Raw genomic sequence first — 9,205 nt, forward strand, 5'->3', positions numbered from 1 at the left:
CAAATATCTGGAAGCGCGGCGTGTGTCAGCCAGTGTGAGAAAGCCTCCGTCGGTCCAGCAGGACACTGCCACACCCCGCGGCCACACGCACCAAACGAATGACAGGCGGTGCACCGAGCAGCTGTGTTGTGCGCCGCACCTACGCTCGGCAGTCTCCTATGAGACGCCGAGCCGAGCGCGCACTCCGCGCCACCTTCGAGGTGGAAGGACGTGCTTTGCGTCAAATGTGCCACGGAAAGCGGCGATTGCGTGTGTTGCGAGAAGAGGCGAATGCCTCTTGTGTGGTGCGGCTACAGTATAAGGACGCCAACGGCCATACCATGTTGAATACACCGGTTCTCGTCCGATCACCGAAGTTAAGCAACATCGGGCCCGGTTAGTACTTGGATGGGTGACCGCCTGGGAACACCGGGTGCTGTTGGCTCTATCTCATTTTTTCATTTTTACGTCGCTGCACCTGCCAGCCCTCTTTTCATACTAACTTTCAGGTGTTGACAAAGATGCTTCCACAAGCATTTTAAACTACTGTATCAAACGTAGGATACGAAATTACAGTAATGAACTCAGTTTCAGCAAGAATGCGCGGAAGAAGAGTGCTACAACGCCTCGGAAATAACAACACACTACGAATCGACAGATGAGTTTTGAAATACGTCAGGGCCTACTGTTTTGTAGCAGTGCTAAATTCCACAATGTAAATAAACAAAAAAAAAAAAAAAGAAATAAAATCTTCCGTTCTCGTCCGATCACCGATGTGAAGCAACAACGGTAGTACTCGTATGGATGAGCGCCTGGGAACTCTGGCTGCCTTCATTTATCGCTTTTTAGTCGCTACTCTTGCCAGCCCTCTTCCCATACCACCTTTCTGTCGTGACAAAGAGACTTCCTCAAGCATTTTAAACGGCCGTCAGGTACGAAACTGCAATAATTAACTCAGTTTGAAGGAGAATGTGCTAACCAAGTTTGCCAGGAAGTCTTTGAAAACGACAAAACACTACGAATCGGGCGGTATGCTCCGAAATACGTTAGCGCCTATCGTTCTGCAGCGGCGTGCAGCTCCAAATTCGATTTGTAATCATAAATTTATTCTTTTGTCGTCTCGCCTCCTCCCGCAGACGTTTCTCGCGCTTGTGCTGTCATATGGACCGCGACCCGAGCGGCAGCGAGCGGCAGTCGAGCAAAGTCGGGACAAGTCGGGACGGGAGGGGGGGGACAGGCGCGAATGCAAATGCACCGCGCAAATTACGCAAATATCTGGAAGCGCGGCGTGTGTCAGCCAGGTGAGAAAGCCTCCGTCGGTCCAGCAGGACACTGCCACACCCCGCGGCCACACGCACCAAACGAATGACAGGCGGTGCACCGAGCAGCTGTGTTGTGCGCCGCACCTACGCTCGGCAGTCTCCTATGAGACGCCGAGCCGAGCGCGCACTCCGCGCCACCTTCGAGGTGGAAGGACGTGCTTTGCGTCAAATGTGCCACGGAAAGCGGCGATTGCGTGTGTTGCGAGAAGAGGCGAATGCCTCTTGTGTGGTGCGGCTACAGTATAAGGACGCCAACGGCCATACCATGTTGAATACACCGGTTCTCGTCCGATCACCGAAGTTAAGCAACATCGGGCCCGGTTAGTACTTGGATGGGTGACCGCCTGGGAACACCGGGTGCTGTTGGCTCTATCTCATTTTTTCATTTTTACGTCGCTGCACCTGCCAGCCCTCTTTTCATACTAACTTTCAGGTGTTGACAAAGATGCTTCCACAAGCATTTTAAACTACTGTATCAAACGTAGGATACGAAATTACAGTAATGAACTCAGTTTCAGCAAGAATGCGCGGAAGAAGAGTGCTACAACGCCTCGGAAATAACAACACACTACGAATCGACAGATGAGTTTTGAAATACGTCAGGGCCTACTGTTTTGTAGCAGTGCTAAATTCCACAATGTAAATAAACAAAAAAAAAAAAAAAAGAAATAAAATCTTCCGTTCTCGTCCGATCACCGATGTGAAGCAACAACGGTAGTACTCGTATGGATGAGCGCCTGGGAACTCTGGCTGCCTTCATTTATCGCTTTTTAGTCGCTACTCTTGCCAGCCCTCTTCCCATACCACCTTTCTGTCGTGACAAAGAGACTTCCTCAAGCATTTTAAACGGCCGTCAGGTACGAAACTGCAATAATTAACTCAGTTTGAAGGAGAATGTGCTAACCAAGTTTGCCAGGAAGTCTTTGAAAACGACAAAACACTACGAATCGGGCGGTATGCTCCGAAATACGTTAGCGCCTATCGTTCTGCAGCGGCGTGCAGCTCCAAATTCGATTTGTAATCATAAATTTATTCTTTTGTCGTCTCGCCTCCTCCCGCAGACGTTTCTCGCGCTTGTGCTGTCATATGGACCGCGACCCGAGCGGCAGCGAGCGGCAGTCGAGCAAAGTCGGGACAAGTCGGGACGGGAGGGGGGGACAGGCGCGAATGCAAATGCACCGCGCAAATTACGCAAATATCTGGAAGCGCGGCGTGTGTCAGCCAGGTGAGAAAGCCTCCGTCGGTCCAGCAGGACACTGCCACACCCCGCGGCCACACGCACCAAACGAATGACAGGCGGTGCACCGAGCAGCTGTGTTGTGCGCCGCACCTACGCTCGGCAGTCTCCTATGAGACGCCGAGCCGAGCGCGCACTCCGCGCCACCTTCGAGGTGGAAGGACGTGCTTTGCGTCAAATGTGCCACGGAAAGCGGCGATTGCGTGTGTTGCGAGAAGAGGCGAATGCCTCTTGTGTGGTGCGGCTACAGTATAAGGACGCCAACGGCCATACCATGTTGAATACACCGGTTCTCGTCCGATCACCGAAGTTAAGCAACATCGGGCCCGGTTAGTACTTGGATGGGTGACCGCCTGGGAACACCGGGTGCTGTTGGCTCTATCTCATTTTTTCATTTTTACGTCGCTGCACCTGCCAGCCCTCTTTTCATACTAACTTTCAGGTGTTGACAAAGATGCTTCCACAAGCATTTTAAACTACTGTATCAAACGTAGGATACGAAATTACAGTAATGAACTCAGTTTCAGCAAGAATGCGCGGAAGAAGAGTGCTACAACGCCTCGGAAATAACAACACACTACGAATCGACAGATGAGTTTTGAAATACGTCAGGGCCTACTGTTTTGTAGCAGTGCTAAATTCCACAATGTAAATAAACAAAAAAAAAAAAAAAGAAATAAAATCTTCCGTTCTCGTCCGATCACCGATGTGAAGCAACAACGGTAGTACTCGTATGGATGAGCGCCTGGGAACTCTGGCTGCCTTCATTTATCGCTTTTTAGTCGCTACTCTTGCCAGCCCTCTTCCCATACCACCTTTCTGTCGTGACAAAGAGACTTCCTCAAGCATTTTAAACGGCCGTCAGGTACGAAACTGCAATAATTAACTCAGTTTGAAGGAGAATGTGCTAACCAAGTTTGCCAGGAAGTCTTTGAAAACGACAAAACACTACGAATCGGGCGGTATGCTCCGAAATACGTTAGCGCCTATCGTTCTGCAGCGGCGTGCAGCTCCAAATTCGATTTGTAATCATAAATTTATTCTTTTGTCGTCTCGCCTCCTCCCGCAGACGTTTCTCGCGCTTGTGCTGTCATATGGACCGCGACCCGAGCGGCAGCGAGCGGCAGTCGAGCAAAGTCGGGACAAGTCGGGACGGGAGGGGGGGACAGGCGCGAATGCAAATGCACCGCGCAAATTACGCAAATATCTGGAAGCGCGGCGTGTGTCAGCCAGGTGAGAAAGCCTCCGTCGGTCCAGCAGGACACTGCCACACCCCGCGGCCACACGCACCAAACGAATGACAGGCGGTGCACCGAGCAGCTGTGTTGTGCGCCGCACCTACGCTCGGCAGTCTCCTATGAGACGCCGAGCCGAGCGCGCACTCCGCGCCACCTTCGAGGTGGAAGGACGTGCTTTGCGTCAAATGTGCCACGGAAAGCGGCGATTGCGTGTGTTGCGAGAAGAGGCGAATGCCTCTTGTGTGGTGCGGCTACAGTATAAGGACGCCAACGGCCATACCATGTTGAATACACCGGTTCTCGTCCGATCACCGAAGTTAAGCAACATCGGGCCCGGTTAGTACTTGGATGGGTGACCGCCTGGGAACACCGGGTGCTGTTGGCTCTATCTCATTTTTTCATTTTTACGTCGCTGCACCTGCCAGCCCTCTTTTCATACTAACTTTCAGGTGTTGACAAAGATGCTTCCACAAGCATTTTAAACTACTGTATCAAACGTAGGATACGAAATTACAGTAATGAACTCAGTTTCAGCAAGAATGCGCGGAAGAAGAGTGCTACAACGCCTCGGAAATAACAACACACTACGAATCGACAGATGAGTTTTGAAATACGTCAGGGCCTACTGTTTTGTAGCAGTGCTAAATTCCACAATGTAAATAAACAAAAAAAAAAAAAAAGAAATAAAATCTTCCGTTCTCGTCCGATCACCGATGTGAAGCAACAACGGTAGTACTCGTATGGATGAGCGCCTGGGAACTCTGGCTGCCTTCATTTATCGCTTTTTAGTCGCTACTCTTGCCAGCCCTCTTCCCATACCACCTTTCTGTCGTGACAAAGAGACTTCCTCAAGCATTTTAAACGGCCGTCAGGTACGAAACTGCAATAATTAACTCAGTTTGAAGGAGAATGTGCTAACCAAGTTTGCCAGGAAGTCTTTGAAAACGACAAAACACTACGAATCGGGCGGTATGCTCCGAAATACGTTAGCGCCTATCGTTCTGCAGCGGCGTGCAGCTCCAAATTCGATTTGTAATCATAAATTTATTCTTTTGTCGTCTCGCCTCCTCCCGCAGACGTTTCTCGCGCTTGTGCTGTCATATGGACCGCGACCCGAGCGGCAGCGAGCGGCAGTCGAGCAAAGTCGGGACAAGTCGGGACGGGAGGGGGGGACAGGCGCGAATGCAAATGCACCGCGCAAATTACGCAAATATCTGGAAGCGCGGCGTGTGTCAGCCAGGTGAGAAAGCCTCCGTCGGTCCAGCAGGACACTGCCACACCCCGCGGCCACACGCACCAAACGAATGACAGGCGGTGCACCGAGCAGCTGTGTTGTGCGCCGCACCTACGCTCGGCAGTCTCCTATGAGACGCCGAGCCGAGCGCGCACTCCGCGCCACCTTCGAGGTGGAAGGACGTGCTTTGCGTCAAATGTGCCACGGAAAGCGGCGATTGCGTGTGTTGCGAGAAGAGGCGAATGCCTCTTGTGTGGTGCGGCTACAGTATAAGGACGCCAACGGCCATACCATGTTGAATACACCGGTTCTCGTCCGATCACCGAAGTTAAGCAACATCGGGCCCGGTTAGTACTTGGATGGGTGACCGCCTGGGAACACCGGGTGCTGTTGGCTCTATCTCATTTTTTCATTTTTACGTCGCTGCACCTGCCAGCCCTCTTTTCATACTAACTTTCAGGTGTTGACAAAGATGCTTCCACAAGCATTTTAAACTACTGTATCAAACGTAGGATACGAAATTACAGTAATGAACTCAGTTTCAGCAAGAATGCGCGGAAGAAGAGTGCTACAACGCCTCGGAAATAACAACACACTACGAATCGACAGATGAGTTTTGAAATACGTCAGGGCCTACTGTTTTGTAGCAGTGCTAAATTCCACAATGTAAATAAACAAAAAAAAAAAAAAAAGAAATAAAATCTTCCGTTCTCGTCCGATCACCGATGTGAAGCAACAACGGTAGTACTCGTATGGATGAGCGCCTGGGAACTCTGGCTGCCTTCATTTATCGCTTTTTAGTCGCTACTCTTGCCAGCCCTCTTCCCATACCACCTTTCTGTCGTGACAAAGAGACTTCCTCAAGCATTTTAAACGGCCGTCAGGTACGAAACTGCAATAATTAACTCAGTTTGAAGGAGAATGTGCTAACCAAGTTTGCCAGGAAGTCTTTGAAAACGACAAAACACTACGAATCGGGCGGTATGCTCCGAAATACGTTAGCGCCTATCGTTCTGCAGCGGCGTGCAGCTCCAAATTCGATTTGTAATCATAAATTTATTCTTTTGTCGTCTCGCCTCCTCCCGCAGACGTTTCTCGCGCTTGTGCTGTCATATGGACCGCGACCCGAGCGGCAGCGAGCGGCAGTCGAGCAAAGTCGGGACAAGTCGGGACGGGAGGGGGGGACAGGCGCGAATGCAAATGCACCGCGCAAATTACGCAAATATCTGGAAGCGCGGCGTGTGTCAGCCAGGTGAGAAAGCCTCCGTCGGTCCAGCAGGACACTGCCACACCCCGCGGCCACACGCACCAAACGAATGACAGGCGGTGCACCGAGCAGCTGTGTTGTGCGCCGCACCTACGCTCGGCAGTCTCCTATGAGACGCCGAGCCGAGCGCGCACTCCGCGCCACCTTCGAGGTGGAAGGACGTGCTTTGCGTCAAATGTGCCACGGAAAGCGGCGATTGCGTGTGTTGCGAGAAGAGGCGAATGCCTCTTGTGTGGTGCGGCTACAGTATAAGGACGCCAACGGCCATACCATGTTGAATACACCGGTTCTCGTCCGATCACCGAAGTTAAGCAACATCGGGCCCGGTTAGTACTTGGATGGGTGACCGCCTGGGAACACCGGGTGCTGTTGGCTCTATCTCATTTTTTCATTTTTACGTCGCTGCACCTGCCAGCCCTCTTTTCATACTAACTTTCAGGTGTTGACAAAGATGCTTCCACAAGCATTTTAAACTACTGTATCAAACGTAGGATACGAAATTACAGTAATGAACTCAGTTTCAGCAAGAATGCGCGGAAGAAGAGTGCTACAACGCCTCGGAAATAACAACACACTACGAATCGACAGATGAGTTTTGAAATACGTCAGGGCCTACTGTTTTGTAGCAGTGCTAAATTCCACAATGTAAATAAACAAAAAAAAAAAAAAAGAAATAAAATCTTCCGTTCTCGTCCGATCACCGATGTGAAGCAACAACGGTAGTACTCGTATGGATGAGCGCCTGGGAACTCTGGCTGCCTTCATTTATCGCTTTTTAGTCGCTACTCTTGCCAGCCCTCTTCCCATACCACCTTTCTGTCGTGACAAAGAGACTTCCTCAAGCATTTTAAACGGCCGTCAGGTACGAAACTGCAATAATTAACTCAGTTTGAAGGAGAATGTGCTAACCAAGTTTGCCAGGAAGTCTTTGAAAACGACAAAACACTACGAATCGGGCGGTATGCTCCGAAATACGTTAGCGCCTATCGTTCTGCAGCGGCGTGCAGCTCCAAATTCGATTTGTAATCATAAATTTATTCTTTTGTCGTCTCGCCTCCTCCCGCAGACGTTTCTCGCGCTTGTGCTGTCATATGGACCGCGACCCGAGCGGCAGCGAGCGGCAGTCGAGCAAAGTCGGGACAAGTCGGGACGGGAGGGGGGGACAGGCGCGAATGCAAATGCACCGCGCAAATTACGCAAATATCTGGAAGCGCGGCGTGTGTCAGCCAGGTGAGAAAGCCTCCGTCGGTCCAGCAGGACACTGCCACACCCCGCGGCCACACGCACCAAACGAATGACAGGCGGTGCACCGAGCAGCTGTGTTGTGCGCCGCACCTACGCTCGGCAGTCTCCTATGAGACGCCGAGCCGAGCGCGCACTCCGCGCCACCTTCGAGGTGGAAGGACGTGCTTTGCGTCAAATGTGCCACGGAAAGCGGCGATTGCGTGTGTTGCGAGAAGAGGCGAATGCCTCTTGTGTGGTGCGGCTACAGTATAAGGACGCCAACGGCCATACCATGTTGAATACACCGGTTCTCGTCCGATCACCGAAGTTAAGCAACATCGGGCCCGGTTAGTACTTGGATGGGTGACCGCCTGGGAACACCGGGTGCTGTTGGCTCTATCTCATTTTTTCATTTTTACGTCGCTGCACCTGCCAGCCCTCTTTTCATACTAACTTTCAGGTGTTGACAAAGATGCTTCCACAAGCATTTTAAACTACTGTATCAAACGTAGGATACGAAATTACAGTAATGAACTCAGTTTCAGCAAGAATGCGCGGAAGAAGAGTGCTACAACGCCTCGGAAATAACAACACACTACGAATCGACAGATGAGTTTTGAAATACGTCAGGGCCTACTGTTTTGTAGCAGTGCTAAATTCCACAATGTAAATAAACAAAAAAAAAAAAAAAAGAAATAAAATCTTCCGTTCTCGTCCGATCACCGATGTGAAGCAACAACGGTAGTACTCGTATGGATGAGCGCCTGGGAACTCTGGCTGCCTTCATTTATCGCTTTTTAGTCGCTACTCTTGCCAGCCCTCTTCCCATACCACCTTTCTGTCGTGACAAAGAGACTTCCTCAAGCATTTTAAACGGCCGTCAGGTACGAAACTGCAATAATTAACTCAGTTTGAAGGAGAATGTGCTAACCAAGTTTGCCAGGAAGTCTTTGAAAACGACAAAACACTACGAATCGGGCGGTATGCTCCGAAATACGTTAGCGCCTATCGTTCTGCAGCGGCGTGCAGCTCCAAATTCGATTTGTAATCATAAATTTATTCTTTTGTCGTCTCGCCTCCTCCCGCAGACGTTTCTCGCGCTTGTGCTGTCATATGGACCGCGACCCGAGCGGCAGCGAGCGGCAGTCGAGCAAAGTCGGGACAAGTCGGGACGGGAGGGGGGGACAGGCGCGAATGCAAATGCACCGCGCAAATTACGCAAATATCTGGAAGCGCGGCGTGTGTCAGCCAGGTGAGAAAGCCTCCGTCGGTCCAGCAGGACACTGCCACACCCCGCGGCCACACGCACCAAACGAATGACAGGCGGTGCACCGAGCAGCTGTGTTGTGCGCCGCACCTACGCTCGGCAGTCTCCTATGAGACGCCGAGCCGAGCGCGCACTCCGCGCCACCTTCGAGGTGGAAGGACGTGCTTTGCGTCAAATGTGCCACGGAAAGCGGCGATTGCGTGTGTTGCGAGAAGAGGCGAATGCCTCTTGTGTGGTGCGGCTACAGTATAAGGACGCCAACGGCCATACCATGTTGAATACACCGGTTCTCGTCCGATCACCGAAGTTAAGCAACATCGGGCCCGGTTAGTACTTGGATGGGTGACCGCCTGGGAACACCGGGTGCTGTTGGCTCTATCTCATTTTTTCATTTTTACGTCGCTGCACCTGCCAGCCCTCTTTTCATACTAACTTTC

At 51.3% G+C, this 9,205-nt stretch overlaps 8 non-coding genes across 8 annotated transcripts; all 8 read left to right on the forward strand.

Moving 5' to 3' along the window:
* The first annotated feature begins 305 nt into the window (after window positions 1–305).
* On the forward strand, window positions 306–424 carry LOC126110814 (5S ribosomal RNA). The gene has a single exon (XR_007523963.1). It is a non-coding gene; the product is annotated as a 5S ribosomal RNA (ribosomal RNA).
* Window positions 425–1,551: 1,127 nt separating this feature from the next.
* On the forward strand, window positions 1,552–1,670 carry LOC126110815 (5S ribosomal RNA). The gene has a single exon (XR_007523964.1). It is a non-coding gene; the product is annotated as a 5S ribosomal RNA (ribosomal RNA).
* A 1,127-nt stretch (window positions 1,671–2,797) lies between these two features.
* Window positions 2,798–2,916, forward strand: LOC126110816 (5S ribosomal RNA). The gene has a single exon (XR_007523965.1). It is a non-coding gene; the product is annotated as a 5S ribosomal RNA (ribosomal RNA).
* A 1,126-nt stretch (window positions 2,917–4,042) lies between these two features.
* On the forward strand, window positions 4,043–4,161 carry LOC126110817 (5S ribosomal RNA). Its single transcript, XR_007523966.1, has one exon. It is a non-coding gene; the product is annotated as a 5S ribosomal RNA (ribosomal RNA).
* Window positions 4,162–5,287: 1,126 nt separating this feature from the next.
* On the forward strand, window positions 5,288–5,406 carry LOC126110819 (5S ribosomal RNA). Its single transcript, XR_007523968.1, has one exon. It is a non-coding gene; the product is annotated as a 5S ribosomal RNA (ribosomal RNA).
* A 1,127-nt stretch (window positions 5,407–6,533) lies between these two features.
* LOC126110820 (5S ribosomal RNA) lies at window positions 6,534–6,652 on the forward strand. The gene has a single exon (XR_007523969.1). It is a non-coding gene; the product is annotated as a 5S ribosomal RNA (ribosomal RNA).
* A 1,126-nt stretch (window positions 6,653–7,778) lies between these two features.
* Window positions 7,779–7,897, forward strand: LOC126110821 (5S ribosomal RNA). The gene has a single exon (XR_007523970.1). It is a non-coding gene; the product is annotated as a 5S ribosomal RNA (ribosomal RNA).
* A 1,127-nt stretch (window positions 7,898–9,024) lies between these two features.
* On the forward strand, window positions 9,025–9,143 carry LOC126110823 (5S ribosomal RNA). The gene has a single exon (XR_007523971.1). It is a non-coding gene; the product is annotated as a 5S ribosomal RNA (ribosomal RNA).
* Window positions 9,144–9,205: the final 62 nt, after the last annotated feature.

Source organism: Schistocerca cancellata, unplaced genomic scaffold (genome assembly GCF_023864275.1).
Source record: "Schistocerca cancellata isolate TAMUIC-IGC-003103 unplaced genomic scaffold, iqSchCanc2.1 HiC_scaffold_38, whole genome shotgun sequence".
Lineage (NCBI taxonomy): Eukaryota > Metazoa > Arthropoda > Insecta > Orthoptera > Acrididae > Schistocerca > Schistocerca cancellata.